The following is a 20266-nucleotide window of genomic DNA, read 5'->3' on the forward strand; positions in this document are numbered from 1 at the left end:
AGGAAAGATGTATTAAAAAACAGAAAGATTATTCTATTTGACATAATTTCCTACACTCTTGAAATTCTGCAATGAATAAGTTGTACTCATTATCTCTGGGAAATATCAGAATCCATTTTTACAATTTGTATGGACTGATTTCTGCAGGAAGGGCGACGATAAACAGGGATAGGAAGGTCATAAGCAGAGACAGCTTGAAAGGGGTTTCTTGAGGGAGGGTAGCGAAGATGGGGAACCAGAATCTGTGGAAGGAAGACAAGACACGGGGTAGACAAATTGGGATAAGAGAAAGTAAGAATGGAAACTTGAAAACCTCGCCCAAGCCTAGGGGACAAAGGAAGGTTGGAATGGCTTGGAAGAAGGAGAATTATTTAGCGCTAAGGCCATGGACTCTAATTCTCTTTTATGATATAAATGTGTGGTTGAAAGGATGGGGGATTGAGGTCAGAACCATACTGGGTTGTTAGGGAAAATGGGCACTTTTTGTTTATAATTCTAACATTTGAGAGAAGATAACGATTAATTTTTCCAAGAGGTAATTTGTAGCCTTTGTCAGATACCAAGTCCTGGACTGGCTGAAACAAGGCTCTATGCAAGTATGAAATTATTATAATAACTTAAAATGTGAATTTCTGGAAACTAAGACACACCCTTATTTGAATATATAGAGAAAACATCTTTGAAATCATTGTAGATTATTTGGCTCTGCATTTGTTTAGCTGCTTCACATGCTTTCTTCATAAGAGTGATAGAAAAGATGGAAAATCACTTTCCCTTTGAAATGATCACATGGTTTTGCCATCTCACATGAAGACAGAAATATTTTCTCTTTTCTACCCCATTAAAGAGTTGTGAAGTTGTCCTATCTGTTCAGTTTGTGGTGAATTGTTTGTAAAGAGAACTGATGAAAATGACTAGATTGGCTCCAGAAAGCCCACACAAAATTCCTCAGATGGACATCCTCCGCTAGAGGAATGGATCATCAAAAAATGATGTGATATTTTATTTAAAATCTCCTGTGAAATAGCTACCAAATATGATGGTTTAAAATCATTTAACCAAGGTCTCTGCTTTTACGATTAATTTCTTCTACATATTTCTTTTTGTAAGCATTGCTCATTGTCAAATAGTATAGGGAAACAGCCCTGCTCTTTTTGAAATGTCCCCATTTTATTTTTGCTCTCAATTGTATTTGAGAGTCGAAGACTCTTTATTGTCCCTTCAGTTCAGAGTAGCAGCTATTTCTGGAGTTTATTTTTTTGTGTTATTTTGAATAAGAAGACTATTTGATGATGCCTTATTTTTATAGAAAGAAACAATTTTGGCCAGGCACGGTGGCTCACATCTGTAATTCCAGCACTTTGGGAGGCCGAGGTGTGCGGATCATGAGGTCACGAGTTTGAGACCAGCCTGACCAACATGGTGAAACCCCGTCTCTGCTAAATATACAAAAATTAGCCAGGCATGGTGGTGTGCGCCTGTAATTCCAGCTACTTGGGAGGCTGAGGCAGGAGAATCACTTGAACCCAGGAGGCGGAGTTTGCAGTGAGCTGAGATTGCAACATTGCACTCCAGCCTGGGAGACAGAACAAGACTCTGTCTCAAAAAGAAGAAGAAGAAGAAAAAAAACCAAGGAAACAATTTTAATATTTTCTTTTTCCAAAAGGAAAATAATTTCTCTCAGAATGCCTATCTACTTTTCAAATCTGGGGGAATCTTATGCCTAATGGCATGTATAGCTGCTTTTTCACATATTTTTTTGAGGATTAGAGTTAATGGAAATAAGAATTTTGGGGAAAGAAAATAATTACACAGGCTTTGTAGTATAAGAACACAAGTATAGAATTGAGAATCAGAGTCAATTTTCTGAATACATTTTATTTGAAAAAAGAAAGTTGTGTTTTTGGGAAAAAGATAATCCAGGTAGAGCATCTCTGCCTTGTGTGGGGACCTGAGGGCTGTTTCAAGTCTCCACCCCTCCTATAATCCTTGGCGAGAGAGAGAAGGGAACTACCTGTGTGGTTTAGTTCACAGTGAAAATTACTGAGATATAAATAATTACAAAGTCCATTTGGGTCTGGATGCCAGATACAGATGAGGGCACAGGTGCCTGTTACACTCAGTGGCATACTTCTTATGTGACATCTGTGTGTTTGGATGCTAGGACCCCCTCTGGTATTTGCAGTTACCAAGGTGAGCCTGTGTAGACTATGAATAGCCTCCCTGCCCTGTGTGTTGGCTCCCAAAGCAAGATCTCTTTGGAGAATAGAACATGCCTAATGGGGGGTATTAGCAGCCTCAAGGAAGAGAGGAATGGGGCTCAGGCCCTCTTGCTAGGAGGGGGAAGAAGAGGAAAGATGGGTGCTCCTTGGAGGACTGTGAAGAAATATGGGGTCTCAGGACCAGACTAGTCAAAAAGAAGTGTGGATCCAGGGTGTTAGTGGAGCAGGTAAATGGGAACAAGCTTCAGAACTTAGGCCTGAATTGAGACCATGAATAAAAGAATCATTAAAATGGGAGCATCATGGTGCCAGGGAACAAATTTGCGTACGGTGAGTATTCTGAGAGACAGAAACCAGATCCCTGCCCATAATGTGAGGGTCAAAACTAATATAAGACAAATTAGACATATTTGGGAGCATAGAGCATAGTCTCTTCTTTTTTTTTTTTTTATTATACTTTAAGTTCTGAGACACATGTGCAGAATGTGCAGGTTTGCTACATAGATATACACATGCCATGGTGGTTTGCTGCACCCATCAACCCATCATCTATGTTAGGTATTTCTCCTAATGCTGTCCCTCCCCTAGCCCCCCACCCTCCTCACCCCACAGGTCCTGGTATGTGATGTTCCCCTCCCTGTGTCCATATATTCTCATTGTTCAACTCCCACTTATGAGTGAGAACATGGGGTATTTGGTTTTCTGTTCTTGTGTCAGTTTGCTGAGAATGATGTTTTCCAGCTTCATCCATGCCCCTGCAAAGGACATGAACTCATCCTTTTCTATGGCCGCATAGTATTCCATGGTGTATGTGTGCCACATTTTCTTTATCCAGTCTATCATTGATGGACATTTGGGTTGGTTCCAAGTCTTTGCTATTGTGAACAGTGCTGCAATAAACATATGTGGAGCACAATCTCTTCTTAAATGCCAGATTATGTGTCTGTGGTTCTGTCTTCTTCTTTAGGTTTGCTGGGTTAGTATTGCAAAGCCTGTCCACCCTGACATGTACAAGTAGGTTAGCATCTCCTAGCAGGGCCTGTGCGAGAGCCTCTTCATCCAAACCTCTTCCAGACACAGGTCTAGACAGTGTTTTCACCAATGAGATATGATTTTTCAAAGAATAAAATGTTAAAACAATGAAGTACGAAGTTTGTTAATGTTTCTAATCATTATATTTAGCTAGATCATCTACGTATAGAAAAATTATAAGAAATACCCATCAAAGGCCGGGCATGGTGGCTCAAGCCTGTAATCCCAGCACTTTGGGAGGCCGAGGCGGGTGGATCACGAGGTCAAGAGATGGAGATCATCCTGGCCAACATGGTGAAACCCCGTCTCTACTAAAAATACAAAAATTAGCTGGGTGTGGTGGCATGCACCTGTAGTCCCAGCTACTTGGGAGGCTGAGGCAGGAGAATTGCTTGAACCCGGGGGGCGGAGGTTGCAGTGAGTTGAGATTGTGCCACTGCACTCCAGCCTGGTGCCTGGCGACAAAGTGAGACCCTGTCTCAAAAAAAAAAAAAAAAAAAAAAAAGAAATACCCATCAAAGATAAACTATGATTTAACTTTCTGATTTTTTGCTGTTATCAATTACTGTTCTCAATAGAACTACTCTTACATGTGCTTAATGGGTTCTAGAAGTTTCTGGGACTTGTTCCTAGCTCCCAAATTTGTGGGACCTCCATGCAATTTGACTCCCAAAGCATGCACAGAAACCTTGCATCTGCATATGGTCAGGAAAGACCATAGGTGAAGACTTGTCAGGGAAAAGCCCTCATCCACTCCCTGTTGTTTTTTGTACCTCCTGCCCAACCCCCGCCCCCCGCCTCCCCCGCCTTTTTTTTTTTTTGGTTTAAGAGGAAGAGAAAGGGAAATTCCAGCCTTGGAAAGAAAATCTTCTAGTTTGTTGTTGTTATTGTCACTTAAAACAAACATTTTACCTCTAAATTCATAATAAGCCTTCCCCCATCCCATCTACTATCTAGAAATACCACTCATGACCTTAACAATGGCTCTCAGAGGGTCCTGGTACATAGAGAGTTAGTCACATTAACCTGATTTCTATTAGGGTTTTAACATTTTTATTTTGTTATTTTTGTTTTGTTTTGTTTTCAAATTAGAGACAGAGTCTTGGCTTTGTTGCCTAAGCTAGTCTTGTCCTGAACTCTTAGCCTCAAGCAATCCTTCATCCTTAACCCCTCAAAGTGTTAGAATTCCTGGCATGAGCTAATACACCCAGAACTAAAATTTGCATTTTAAAATCACTTTTATTGAGGCGTAACTTAACTAAAGTAAAATGTACCCATTCAAAATGTACAGCTTAACAAGCTTTGACAAATGTGTACCCGGGTGACCCACACTCCTATCAAGGTGTAAATTATTTCCACCATCCCAAAACATTGCCTTTGCCTCTTGCGAGGATTCCCCAGAATCCGGAAAACCAATGCTTTCCGTCACTGGTTTGCCTTTTCTAGAAGTTTATAAAAATGCAGCCGTGGAGTATTTACTCTTTGTTTCTGGCTTCCTTTGTTTAATATGCTGTTTCTGAGATTAATTCATGTTGTGTTTGTTAGCAGTTCATCCCTTTTTATGGTTGTTTATGTAAATACAGAGGGGAAAAGGCTACCTTATGCAGCTACATGCTTACTACTAGGGCGATTTTAATAAAGATCTGACTTTGGTTTTCCAGAACACTCTTGCATCTTTTATTTAGACAGAATGAAATCCTATAACTTCTCCTTTGGCTGAAACAAACTGAATTTCTTTTTGGCTTAAGTTACAACGAAAAACGAATTAAAGCATTGGCTTAAAACAAGACATGTGTTGAATTGCAATGCGCTGACTGATTTTACAACATATTTTTACTGTCAGTTAAGGGTATTCATGACTTGATTTTTTTTCACGTGAAACTTGATCCCAGAAGAATAAGCAAATGTTAGAATTCATGGGTGTGATCTCACAGTCTTTCTCTTCAAGTCTTTAGGTTTCGTGTTAGAGTACTTGGCCCAAGATTTTTGCCAGCAATTTTTAAAGTTCTTGTGTTTTCTGATCAATTCTAAAGCTTTATAGTATAATTTTAATTTTAATTATTAGAGTACTATTGAGAAGGAAATTTTCAAAATTCAAAAAATATGTATTAATCATTTGGTTGAAATGAGGACAGGTAAGCTATTTTTCCTTTTTCAACAAATGTCTAGTGGGGATAAAAGACATGTCCAGAAAGAACTGTAACATAGAGTTATCACAATTGCAGGATACAATCAAAGAAACTGCTATGGGAGCTCAGCAGGGAGAAGAGTTGACATTTGCTCTGGATTTTAATAGAAAAGCAGAACTTTCAATAAATGAAAGAATTAAGGACATTCTGGACAGTTAAGGTGCCTGTTATCAGGAGCTTCTCAAATGTCACATGGGTGAGGCATGCTGCTTCAGGTCCAAGGGCCATACAGCCACCCATGCTCTTAATACCATTTTCTTCAACAGAGGATTGTGTGACATTACCCCTTTCTCTCTTATGTCTTTAACTCATCGTCCTATTTTACTATCTCTTTCTTTTCAGCCTCTAAATGTGCACAAGGACCTTGTTTTAGTCCTTTTGTATTGCTATAAAGGAATGCCTGAGGCTGGATAATTTATAAAGAAAGGAGATTTATTTGGTTCACAGTTCTGCAGGCCACATAAGAAACATGGTGCTGGCATCTGTTCAGTTTCCGGTGAGGGCCTCAGGCTGCTTCTACTCATGGCTGAAGGTGCAGGGGAGTGGGCCTGTGCAGAGATCACATGGCCAGAGAAGAAGCAACACACACACACACACACACACACACAGAGAGAGAGAGAGAGAGAGAGAGAGAGAGAGAGAGAGGGAGAGAGAAAGTGAGAGAGTGAGAGTGAGAGAGAAATTGGGTGGAGAGGTTCCAAGCTCTTTTTAACAACCAGCCCTTGTGGGAACTAATAGAGAGGGAACTCACTGATTATTGGACGACAGCACCAAGATGCTTATGAAGGACCCACCCCCATGATCCAAACACCTCCCATGAGGCCCCATCTCCAAAACTGGAATCAAATTTCAACATGAAGTTTGGGGACAAACATCCAAACTATAGCAGACTTCCTATCCTAAAAACGTATCAGGTGACCTTTTGATTCACCCTAGCTATGGCCCCATGTCTCCCATTTCAAGTTTCTTGAAAGAATATTCTATATTCTACACTGATTTTGTTTCCTCATCTCCTTCCTCTTCAACCTGCTGCAATCTGGCTTCCACCTAATCACCTCACAGAGATTTCTTTGATAAAGGACATGGCTATTTCCAAAACCAATGGATATTTCCCATCTCCTATCATCCTGGTTTTCTCTGCCACATTTACTTCCAGTGACCACTTGATTCTTGAGCTCTCTGTTCTCCTGAATCCTGGGATACTAATCTTTCTTGATGCCCCTCCTTCCTCCTGCTTAGAGTGTCTATCTTTTTTGGGGCACCAGCCTCCTCTGCCCACCCTAAACTCTAATACCATTTAAAGATCCATAACCGTAGAGTATCCCAGCCAGAATTCTCTTTCACCCCCTCAGTCATCAATAACTGATCCAATCAAGGAAATGATTCTTGGCTCTACTCTCTACTCTCTAGCCTGATTCCTACCTGGCCATCATTTCTCATCTAGATTTTTGCAGAAGCCTTCAAACTACCACCCTGTATCCTCTCTTTTAATCCTTTCTCCACACAATAGACAGTATATTAAGAAGACAGTCTGGACAAGGCACGGTGGCTCATGCCTGTAATCCTAGCACTTTGGGAGGCTGAGGCGGGTGGATCACCTGAGATTGGGAGTTCGAGACCAGCCTGACCAACATGAAGAAACCTCGCCTCTACTAAAGATACTAAAGTAGCCAGGTGTGGTGGCACATGTCTGTAATCCCAGCTTCTTGGGAGGCTCAGGCAGGAGAATTGCTGGAACCCAGAAGGCAGAGGTTGCAGTGATCTGAGATCACACCATTGCACTCCAGCCTGGGCAACAAGGGCAGGAAAAAAAAAAAAAAAAAAAAAAAAAAAAAAAAAAAAAAAAAGCCAGCCTGAGCTCCTAGAGGCTCCCATCACTGTGTAATGTAGTCCAGGCTCCTTGTCGGGTGGTATGAGGTTCACCATGTACTGTGGCTGCTGTGTTTCCAGCTTGACCTCTCCACCCACCCCCTTGCTCACAGTGTGGTCAGGAGAGCCTGCTGACTCCAGCTCTCTACAAATGCCAAACTGGGGCAGGCCCTACGCATCTGCTCCGGTGTCAGCTCTGCCTCAACAGCCCATCTCACCTTTCTCCAACAAGCATATCCCTAACAATTCTTTATGACTCAGCTCAAATGTCCTCCCTTTAGGGGGCTTTCCTGACCCCCAGTTTGACCTTCAAGCATCCCTCTGTAGGCGAAGCACTCTGCACCTACCCCACTTGTCAATTAGATTGAACTGTCAGCTTCTCCCTGAAGGCACAGTTTCCACAAGAGCAAGGTCTCTGTCTTATTTGTCACTGCGTCTCTGCATCCAGCAAAGAGTAGTTGTTGACTTGATCTGAACAGTCCCCATGTCATGTGGTTGGCCCGGTGCTTGGCTGCTGCCTCGCTCATGCTCACTGGCACTAAGTGCCCCCAGACTCGTAGAGCAAAGGCAGCTATAGCTGAAGCAGGAGAAATCCGTCCTCTTCCTAGTGCCACAACCTGGGACTCTACCCAGAGGACGCTTGGACATAATCCTAAGGGTTAGGAGTCAGGAGCTTCCCAATTTCTACCCCTGAACCAGACCTGATCGCCACTGCCAATAGGTTCTGGGGAGGAGCAGAGCAGAAAAAGATGGGAAATTGTAGGCAGACCTGTGCGTAGACCCCTACTGCTATTTGATGGGGCTCAGTCAGCTCCCCTGTTCCCTATTTGGAGACAGTTAGTAAATAGATGGTGAAGTCGGGAAGATGGAACTCAAAATACCAGCCTTATTACTGAGAAAGGCTAATTGGAAGGATAAGGGTAGGGGTGCGTGTGTGTGTGTGTGTGTGTGTGTGTGCATGCATATGTGGGTGTGCACCCAACAATGGCTTCCTTATTCCAGTCTCCAACAAGAGGCCGACACTGACATACACACTTAGGGGTAACACTGCACCATGACCCCACCCAGGGCCAGGAACGCACCTGCCCCCTCCACCACCGCTGTTATGGCTCAGAGCAGAATGATCTCTGCAGACAAGGCTGATTCCAAAGAGAGCCAAACTGAGCTGTCAGGCCCAATTCCAGGAAGTGGAGAGAGACCCAGAATATTATTCTAACCCACTCACTTGAAAAGAAGCATCAGGAATCCTTGCCATTCGACTATCCTGCCAGGCCTCAGCTTCTTTATCAGTAAAAATGGGGATTCTTGTGTCTATTTCTCTGGGTTGTGGTGAAGCAGAAAGGAGAGGCCTGTGTCCTCCCCAGGTCTCAGACAGTGGTCTCTTCATCACTGACCAAACCCCCTAATGTCTCCCCAACTCTGGGAATGAATTCCACCTGGAATCCAGAAGAATTTTCTGTGCTATCTCCATCTTATTCACTCCCTGTTACTATTGGTATGGATGTCTCTCTCCCTCATTATATCTGGCCACTAGATGTTGTCCTGAGCGCCCCCCCCCCCACCACCATGTACTACCGCACACTAACAGAGGCAATGAGACCCTTAGAATCGTTACCTTCCTGTGGAGTGTGAGTAGGGCAACTGGGAGGTAAAAATCCTACCAGGGGCTGGGCATGGTGGCTCATGCCTGTAATCCTAGCACTTGGGGAGCCTGAGATGGGAGGGTCCCTTGAGCCCAGGAGCTCAAGACCAGCCTGGGCAACATAGTGAGACCCTGTCTGTACTAAAAATGAAAAAAAAAACAATAAATAACTGGGCATGGTGGCATGTGCCTGTGGTCTCAGCTTACTGGGGAGATGGGAGGACCCCTTGAGCCCAGGAGGTCGAGGCTGCAGTGAAACATAATCACAGCACTGCACTCCAGCCTGGGCAACAGAGTGAGACCCTGTCTTAAAAAAAAAGAAAAATCCCTCCGGGGAATATTGTAAGTGAGGAGGTTCTAAGTATGTGGATATGCAGCTTGGCTGTGGGAATAGAAAAGAGGAAATGATTTCAAGGGATATCCCAGGGAGGGGCCGAGAAGACTTGGTGACAGAGGAAAGGGGGCCCAAGGTGAGGAGGTGACTGAAGAGATGATAACCTACCCACGACTGGAAAGTCAGGGTGGGGTGTTGCTTTGGGCACTGGTTGAGGGCAGGGATAAAAGGTTTGGTTTGGGTTGACTGGATTTTAGTGGTCAGCAGAATGAATGAGTGAAGATTTCTGTCAAGTGTTCTGAGATTGAGTTCTAGAAGCAGGGGAAAAGATGGGACCCTGTGGTAATTTCGAAGCATTTCTGAAATACTTCTGCCTGAAGTGATGTCTTAGTCTACTCACACTGCCATACAGAATACCACAGAGGGAGTGGCTCAGACAACAGAAATCTGTTCGTCATAGTTCTGGAGGCTGAAGTCCAGCATCAAGGTGTTGCAGGCGTGGTTTTTCTTGAGGCCTCTCTCCTTGGCTTGCGGGCGGCTGCCTCCTCACTGTGTCCTCAGATGGCCTCCTGAGGCCTCTTTCTCTTCTTATAAGGACATGAGTCGTATTGAATGAGGGCCCCATCCAATAGGTCTCACTTTATTTAATCAATTCTTTGAAGGCAGTATCATCAAATGCATGAATTAGGGCCCACCCATATGGCCTCATTTAACTTTACCCACCTCCATAAAAATCCTCTCTCCAAATATAGTCAGATTGGGGGTTAGGGCTTCAACATAGGAATTTGGGAGACACAATCCAGTTCATGTCAAGTTCTCTTTAATGTTATGTCTCTAACATAAGTGTAAGCTGAATAGTCTCCAGCTTGTAGAACTTATCCTTTTTAAAATTCATGGCAGAATTCCAACTGCACCCCTCGGTAGAAAGCCCATGCTTCTTGTAGGTTCCTTCCCGGCTCGCTCCTGAGCCTCCTCCAGGAATACCTGTGTGTTCCCAGCAGGTTCCTGGTCGTCATGGTCATCTCCTGTCCAGATATCTGTGCCTCTGTTGGTCAGATGGTATGTATCTTCCTCAAGTTCTGCCCTTTGCCCTTCCTTGATTTATCCAAAGCATGGACACAACTCCTACCTCAATTCCATAAAATACAGCTAGCAATAGACTCGAGTGTTCAAAAAGATTCTAACAAAGGCTTGGCTCTAAAGTGAGGCAGCAAAGACATATCTTATTATCTGTGCGACTTTGAGCAAGTTACCTGATCTCTTCATACCTCAGTTTCCTTATCTGTAACATGGATATACTAAGAGGACTTTCTACTAGAGCTGTGAGGGTTAAATGTATTCTTTTATGTAAAGTTAACAGCACTTTATAAGGATTATTAGCCTTTGTAATTGTTGTTGATGGTGATTGTGTAGTATTTCAGTAGAACTGGTGAACAAGGAAAACTTAAGTCAAAATTAGATATCACTACCAGAATTCATGAGCCATGCTTCCCCCAGGAGTCTCAGCAATCATTCCTTTGTGTTTCTAGAGCGAGTATCTTAAACTTGTTGAAGTTGAAAAAGTGGGTAGGTTCTCCAATGGAAGTCCCTTGTTCCCCAACCTGTCTGAGTTTCTGCTCTGCTTGAGTCCAGTCAGATTGGGGAGGGGACACTCAGCATCCTCCTAATCTCTGCAGATGTCTTGGTCCTGGAGTTGTTGAGAAATTTCCTTCTTCTATCTGTGAGATGATTCTAGCTGACTATGAAGCCCAGGTGGTTTGTGTGGATTGAGACCAAAAAGACATGTTTAAGTTTGATCATTTAAGAAACATCCCTGGAAGAGAGATTGCTGAGACACAAGGTACCCACATGCTAAATATATTTTGATATATATTGCTGATGGACCTACAGAAAAGAGATACAAATTTATACCTACCTCAGTAGTACATGAAATGTGTTTCTTTGCATGCCTACAACACTCTGAATGCTACTTTCATCTTTGCCAATCATTTTAATAACGATCTTTATTTTGCGTTTCTTTAAATATATTTTTTCTAGATTACTGTTGAGATTGAGCATCTTTTCATATGTTTATTGAACGGTGGTATACTTCATTTAGGGAATTGACCATTTGGGACTTTTGTCTATTTTTAAATTAGAATGTTGTCCTTTGATTGTTTAATAGAAACATTTTGTCTGCTATATATGCTGTTCATCTATTTTTTTCAATTTGATGTTTTCCTTTTGACTTTTTAAATAGAATCTTTTACTGTGCCTAAATCTGAAATATTTATGAAATCAATTCTGCAAGCATTAAAATAAAAAAATAACTTCCTACCATGGGAAATTGCAAAAATGGCTATAGTTTTTCACTGTCTGTATCCATGCCCTATAATCCAACTTTGCTGCTTTGTCCATCAAGAGATGCCACTGATCTCCCTGTATGTAGCCTGTATTGGCCAGTGGCATGTGGCAGAAGTCATAGCTTGCACCATTTGCTTCTTTCCAGTAAGTCAGCCTGGATTTTCATAAGGCACTGTCACTTTGACCACATTCCACTGGTCAATGTAGACTGACTTATTGGCAAATAAAAGGCATGTGGCCCAGTCACTCTCACTTGTGCCGGTATCCAGCCAACCAGAAGACACAGTGAGTGAAGCCCGTTCTAGATACCCAAGCCACAGCCCATTCACCTACTGACCACAGCCTCGTGAGCAAGCCCGCTTGGGGTCAGCCTCATCTGGCCCAGAACAGCAGAACTGCCCAGAGGACCTGTAGACTTGTGGGCAATAATAATTATGATTTTAAAGCACTGTGTTGTAGGGGAAGTTTGTTATGAGGCAGTAAATAACTGATTGATCTATATTTTCTTCTAACATGAGGTTTTATTTTGGGATTTTGGGTTCTTAGCTCTTTAACCTGTATGAAGTTTATTTTTTGTGCATGATATGTGTATTAACCCATTTTCACACTGCTGATAAAGACATAGCTGAGACTGGGTAATTTAAAGAAAGAGGAAAAAGAATTTAAGAAACTTAGAGTTCCACATGACTGGCGAGACCTCACAATCATGGCAAAAGGCAAGAGGGAGCAAGTCGCATCTTACATGAGTGGCAGCAGGCAAAGGGAGCGAGAGCTTGTGCAGAGAAACTCCCCTTTTTAAAATAATCAGATCTCATGAGACTTATTCACTATCACGAGAGCAGCATGAGAAAGACCTGCTCCCACGATTTAATTACCTCCCACTTGGTCCCTCCCACAACATGTGGGAATTCAAGATGACATTTGGGTGGGGACACAGCCAAGCTATATGATTTCTTTGCTAAATGTATAGCCAAGTCTCTTATTTGTTATTTTTATTTTTTTAACTTTTATTTTAGGTTCAGTGTTAATCATGCAGGTTTGGAAATACAGGCAAACTCATTTTACAGGTTTTGGTGTACAGACCATTTTGTCACCCAATGCAAATTTTCTTAACACTATTGATTGAAGTTTCTTCTGCCACCAATTTGAAATGTCTTGGTTTTCATGAGCTAAATTCCCATATACACAGGATTTGCTTCTAGACTCCATAATATGTTCCACGGATTTATTTTCTTATTTCTATGCCAATAACACAACACTTAATTCCTTAATTCTAGAGTATGACTTGATATCTAGAGGCCTCCTAGGGAATCATGTCAGAAGCCAATTGTTATAATTCAAGGAGAGGGATATAGTCTTAAATAGTTTTGTATTCCCCCCAGAATCTTGCTCACTTGTGTGAACATGGTGGTGATTGCCAAATATTTTTTTAAAAAAGGAAACATTTGGTCTTCAATATCCTAGAAATAAATCCAGGAACATTGTGGCTTACAAGGATGACATTTATAGTTCTTATTTCTAGTTATCTTCACAACAACTGTGTAAGTATAAGGTAAGCAGCCTGAGAAAGGCTACATCATCACAACCATGGATGAGGAAGAAGAAGAGGAGGTGAAAGCTAACAGTAACTGAATGTTTACTCTGTATTGGGTTCTAAACATTGTACATGCCTTACCTTATTCAATTCTCTTAAATATATGAGGTTAGTACTATCTTTATATCCGTTTTTCAGAAGAGAAAGTGAGATTCAAAAGACTTACCTAGACCAAAGACACACAGTAAATAAATCAGAGAGTCAATATTCTAAATGCATATGAACACAGAAGCAAAGACACGAAAATAATAGTGAAAGAAAATACATCTAAAAGTCACAGTGGCTTTCTCTGGACAGCAGAATGATGGCAATCTATGTTTTCTTCTGGACATTTTTTCTATTTCCTAAATTTGCTGCAGAGCTTTCTTTGTCACATTTAGCCCGGCTTGGTTAGGGTCACTGAGCTAGGAGACACGAGCAAGAGTCCATGTAAGTAGTCGCCATTCTGCTCTATTATTATCCAGCCTGCATCTTCATGTCCTCCTATGTGCACTTTGCACTGAAACGTTGCACCCCTGAGTGAAATCCTGCCTTGGGGTGACTTTAGTCCTTACCTTTATAGGGACAGAACCAGATTAACAAAGGAATTTCATCCAAAGAAACATTAGATCCTAAGCAGCTGACAAAGATGTTTGGAAGGCATAGAAATAACTCATTTTTACCCCCTTTTCCTTTTCTGCTCCTCAGCCCCTCTCTACTGCATATGTGTGAACAAGCTTTAGGCAGTGATGTTTTCTGGCTCCATTAGTTTTATTGTAATAGCAGGAAATAAGAGTTGGATTGTGACTATAGGGATGGGAGAGGTAACCTCTAGTCAAACGGTAAAGCAGAATAGGACTTCTGAAAATAGGAAGAAATGGGAAAGAGATAATAACTTGAGTGATCCAGAGGAAAGAAAGAAAGAAAAGGAAGAAAGGAGAGATAAAAAGTGAAATAAAAGTCCTAAGTCAATGGAAGGAATAACATTTAGCTTATTGGTAATTCCGTTAAATGTAAACAAACTGAATTATTCTACTAAAGGATAGACCATGACAGCATTTTTGTATATAAAGACCACACATGAAGTTTAAGGAAAAGCGGAAAATAAAAGAATAAATATACATGGTACACACACATGCACACACACATATGTCTGACATATATACTACTGTGTGGCTAGAAACATTTGAGACTAATAATTGAATTAATAAAAATTATGTTAGGTAGGTTTTTAGATATAACCTACTCAAAATCAATATTCTCCCCCACCCCCAATTTAATCAAAAAGCACCAAAAAGAAACGGGTAAAATATCCCACTTATCAGACAGACAGACAGAAGCCCTAAAACATACAGGAATAACACTAATACACTGGCTTTAAAAGAAGAAAACAATGAAATCTTATCAAAGGACATGAAAGATTTCCAAACCAGTAGAAAAACGTTATCTAGTCCTGGGTGGGAAGGCTTATTACAATAAAAATATTGATACCCCCCCCAAATTAGCAGTTGGACATAGGGCACTTCCAGTTACAATTTCATCAAATTTTTAGATTAGATTAAAGGATCTTAAATTTTATACAGAAGAATAACTATCTGATATTGGTCGAGATACTTTTGAAAAACAATTGTCTTACCAAATATGCTTTAGCACTGTAATCAAAACAATAGGGTATTCATACAGGAATAAATGAATAAGAGTGAGACAGAAAGAATAATCCAAAAATGCAGGCAAATAAATGGAGTATAGGAAATAATTTAGGTGAGATTTAAATTTAGTGGGAAAAGAATGGATTATTTAATATAAGCGCTGCCAGTATCTGGAGAATAAAATTGGAAAACTACTTACTTCATATAAAAATAAATTCCAGATGTCTTATAAACTGAATGCCAAAATAAGTAAATAAATAAAATAAGCAATAATTTCTGCAGGAAAATCTGTCCAATATTGGGAGAAGAAGATGTTATTAACAAAGACTAGAAACTCAGAAGGTAGAAAAATAAAAATAGACATATTTGACACATACGAGCTGTACACTTTTAAAAACAGACAAAAGAGCAGATCTGAAAAAAATACTTCTAAGGCAGAGAACAGTATCTGACAGTATTTGCAGTATACGAAATTTTCTCAGGAATTCATGAAAAGGAAAGCAATCTAACAGAAAAGTGAAGAAAGAAGACTAGTAGGCACTTCCCAAGAATAAATCCACGCAGCTAAAATGGAAATGGAAAATGATCAAACTACTAATTATCAGGGGAAGTCAAATTATAATAACAAGTCACATTTTATCCACACATTCATGTTTATATGTGTGGGTATGTGAAATTAGATAAACTTAGAAAAATATGGAAAGATCGTCCGAGTAGTTCACATGAGATGATGGGGTTAAAGGTGGGATGGAGAATCAAGGGAAAAAAGTCAAGACAAAAAGACTAAATTTGAAAACACTGCACTTAAGTAAACTACATCCATTTCTTGAATAAAAAAATGTTTAAAGATTAAATCAATAGGCGTCTCTAAGAAGTGCAGTGTTAAGGCCTCAGACCCTGGCACCCGGCCCCTTATTGACCTTGACCCCTTGTGGTCTGTGTGACCTTGGACAATTCATTCATGCAAAAGAAAATGGGGATAATAATGGCACATATTCGTATGATTGTTTTTAGGATAAGCTGAAATTATAAACTTAATTGACTTGTCACAGTTCCAAGTACTGTGCATGACAAGTGCATTGCAAAGGTTAGCTGTCGTTATTACCAAACAAGTGTAATCTTGAACAAAGACTTACTGTATTTTTTAAAGCAACTTGCTTGATAAAAGTTAGCATATGTTTACAAATTCTTTTCTCTTCCATTAAAGAAATGGAGACTGAGGACTAGAAATGTGTAAAAACTAAATGCTAGGACCCACCGCCAATTGTCGAATTCACATAAATAATGATAAAACTCCTCCAAAATTATAATGGAAGTTAATTAGAAGATAAGAGAATAAAAACTTAATTTTCTGCAACTTTCCAAAGTCGTAACTATTTTTTTTTTTTTTTTTTTTTTTTTTTTTTTTTTTTTTTGAGATGGAGTTTCGCTCTTGTCACCCAGGCTGGAGTGCAATGGTGCGATCTTGGCTCACTGCAACCTCTGCCTCCTGGGTTCAGGCAGTTCTCCTGCCTCAGCCTCCTGAGTAGCTGGGATTACAGGCACGTGCCACCATGCCCAGCTAATTTTTTGTATTTTTTTTTTTTTTTAGTAGAGATGGTGTTTCACCACGTTGACCAGGATGGTCTCGATCTCTTGACCTCGTGATCCACCCGCCTCAGCCTCCCAAAGTGCTGGGATTACAGGCTTGAGCATAACTATTTTTTTTAAAGTAAGGAAAATCTGCTCAATACTGAAAATTATAGTTTCTTTTAGCAACAGAAATTAGCACAATATCATATTATCATTAATGATCCTATAAGCTCCTTCCCTGACCCAGACTGCCTGACTTGCTGGCACCTGCTATTAATGCCCCAGCCACTTAACTGCTTGGCAGTTTCCCTTATTGTAGAAGCACAAGAACCTACTTAGCACAGCCCAAACCTTCCTCACTGTGTGCAACAATCTCATAGCATCTCTTATAAGTTTCCTAGTAATTTGGAAATGGCTAATTCCCAAATTAGCCATTTTCCATAGACAGTGTCAGTTCTCGAGCTTTAATAACAATCAGCTGGTAAGCATGTTAAATACAGATTCCTGGGGAATCACTGTAAACACTGGATTTTGTATGTCTGTGGTGGAGCACAGGAATCTGTGTTTTCAACAGATCACCTAGGAGATTCTCATGCAAGTGATCCAATAGACCGCACCTGGAGATGACTGCACTGCTTTAAGAATAGTGTAAACCTTGAAGTTTGTTAGGCACGCAGAATCTGGGGCCTTACCTAGGACCTCCTGAATTAGAATCTACATTTTTTTTTTTTTTTTTTTACGAAGTCTTTCTCTGTTGCCCAGGCTGGAGGGCAGCTCCAGCTCACTGCAACCTTCACCTCCTGGGTTCAAGAGATTCTCCTGTCTCAGTCTCCCAAGTAGCTGAGACTACAGGGGCCCACCACCACGCCCAGCTAATTTTTCTATTTTTAGTAGAGATGGGGTTTTGCCATGTCAGCCAGACTGGTCTCAAATTCCTGACCTCAAGTGATCCACCTGCCTCAGCCTCCAAAATGCTGGGATTACAGGCGTGAGCCACTCCACCAGCCAGAACCTACATTTTAATAAGATCTCCAGGTGACGTGTTTTGAGAAGCATGTTGATTTTGAAAGAACATCTTCACTGTCTGAAGTAATCTGGAAGCATAAGTAGAGCCTTTCCGTTCCAAAGGTGTTGAGTTTAGTTCTGAAGAATGACACTGAAGAATCACACAGAAGAAATACATGGACCACATATGTTAGTAAGAGTTTTATCATTGCCTTGAGGCTTTAATTCAATTTTACAGTTCTTATTGAGAAATATCATTCGCCAAACCTCATTCTCCAATTTGGTTGTCTTCTCAAGAACATCAGAGTTTCTTGCTGAGCTCTTTTTATTCCCCATTTTTTGCAACCATTTTGGGAGGTTGCTGGCTCACTGGGGAAAGAATGTGCTATTTCCATACAATGTAATTTTCCTAACTCTACATTTTACATATCATTTGTATGCTCTCACTAAATTCATACATTTTGTTTGCTTGCTTAAAGCAACACATTGGGGTCATCCCTCAAACAAGTAACTCATCTGATGAAATCAGGAAGGCGCTTCTGGTGTCAAAGGGAAGTGTCTCATCTCCAGAGAGGGACTCCAACTTTTAGGCCAGGGGAGCAAGAACATCTGTTTCGGTTGTGATCCATTCTGTTGGCTGAGCTGTTGGTGGGGGTGTTTGGGATGCAGCCTTCGTCGGAAGATATTGCTGTGGTCATCAAAGGATATTTGCCATGGAATCCGGGACACACCCATAGGGAATAAATACACAGTTATGAAAAAATGATTACCAATAAAACAGTGACCTAGAAAGGCCCACAGCCTGGCTCAGGCTCTGGCTTTTTCTCCTCTCTTCTATTTTTACTCATTGGAAATAGACAAGAACATTTCAGAAAGAACATCCTCACTGTCTGAAATAATCTGGAGGAATAAGTACAGCAGTTCAATTCCAAAGGCGTTGTGGATACTCCATCTGTATTTTCATCAGCTGGTAACAATTTCTTAAAAACAAGACTTGATATGTTGTATTTTGCTCCTCAAATCAATTTTAAATTCTCTGTCCTCTCACCTAACAGGTTATAGGGAACACCCAGGAAGCCGCAGGTATGAAAAGAGACAGAGACCACAGTAGCTCAGAGAGCAGCCATATGGGATTCTGAGGCACTGTATTAATCCATTTTCATGCTTCTGATAGAGACATATTTGAAACTGGGCAATTTACAAAAGAAAGTGGTTTATTGGACTTATAGTTCTACATGGCTGGGAGGCCTCACAATCATGTCAGAAGGTGAGGAGGAGCAAGTCACATCTTACATGGAGGGCAGCAGGCAAAAAGAGAGCTTGTGCAGGGGAACTGCCATTTTTAAAACCATCAGATCTCTTGAGACCCATTCACTGTCACGAGAACAGCATGAGAAAGATCCACCACATGATTCAATCATCTTCCACTGGGTCCTTCTCACAACACATGGGAATTATCAGAGCTATGAGATGAGATTTGGGTGGGAACACAGAACCAACCATATTAGGCACCTTCTTATGTAACTTACTTGAGGAGATTCCCTCTCGCCTCACACACACCTTCTCCAACCTGATTATGAATGAAGCCTTTCCATCGCACCATCTATTGCAACTAGCCTGAGACCTTATGAACTGGTGAACCTGACAGGCCCAGCTCATTGACAGGGACTCCTCTTTGCTGGGACCCTTCTCTTTCCCACTGAAATTTGTGTATCCAATATGAATCTATTTTCTGAACAATATAGCCATTGACCTTTTCTCTTAGGAAAAGAAAAATTTAAAAACATACAAATCTGCTCAGGCTGAGTAAACTGATTGTTCTTATTAGATGGGAGGTCACAGGACCAAGTTAAGTTTGTCAGTGTCCAGTGTGTCCAGTGGTTGCGGCCCCCACCCCCTACAATAACCACCCCCTACCCCTGGCTGTGCTTGCCAAAGCCACAGGTTCAGGTTTCTTTCTTTTCCATCTCACCCTGTGATTCCGGATCCCTTATGGGATAGTCTTGTGCTAAATCTTAACCTGTTTCACCAGGAACCTTGAAGTGTTCGTCAGAGTAACCTGGAAGGCTTATAAAACACAGAATGCTGAGCTCCACCCCCAAGAATCTGCTGTAGTAGGGCTAGGGTGAGAGCCTAGAGACTGCATTTCTAACACGTCCCCAGGGGAGGCTGGCTGCTGTGATTTGTGGACCACACTTAGAGAGCGAAGGCCTGGGTGGCTATTCATTCAACACATACTTATTGAATTTCTACCCCATGCCACATACGATACTAGGTGCTGGAGATAAAAACACGACAGGAGAAATGGAGTTTATAGTGTCACTGGATAGGCAGATGTTAAAGAAATAGTTACATGCATAATTATTTTATTACAGTCATCATGAGGAAAATGACTAGGTATTATGCCAGCAAATAACAGAGAACTAAAGGATATTAGGGAATGCATCTCTGAGAAAATGACATTTTAACTGAGTTCTGAAGGAAATATTTATATTTTTAATCCATTCACTCACAACCTCCAGGCAAGTAAATATAATTTCCACACTGAATATAGCCTTCAGGTAATGCCCTTAAGCTGTACCCAGTGCACAGCCAGTCACTTGGGCATTTGCTGGAAAAGAGATTTATAATGGGAAGACAATGTTCCCCAGGAAACTGTTTTACTTTCAGACACATTATTAGACAAAGGGAGTAAAGGAGAGTCAGGTAAGTGAGCCAATAAACCTGTGGGGTCGAGGGCTGCATGGCTGAATCTCTCTGTGGGCCTGGTGTGCCAGTCCAGCAAGAATAATGATATTCTCTTGCATCTGTGCCCCTCGAGCCAGAGGTAAGACTT

Source organism: Saimiri boliviensis, chromosome 4 (genome assembly GCF_048565385.1).
Source record: "Saimiri boliviensis isolate mSaiBol1 chromosome 4, mSaiBol1.pri, whole genome shotgun sequence".
NCBI classification, from domain to species: Eukaryota; Metazoa; Chordata; class Mammalia; order Primates; family Cebidae; genus Saimiri; species Saimiri boliviensis.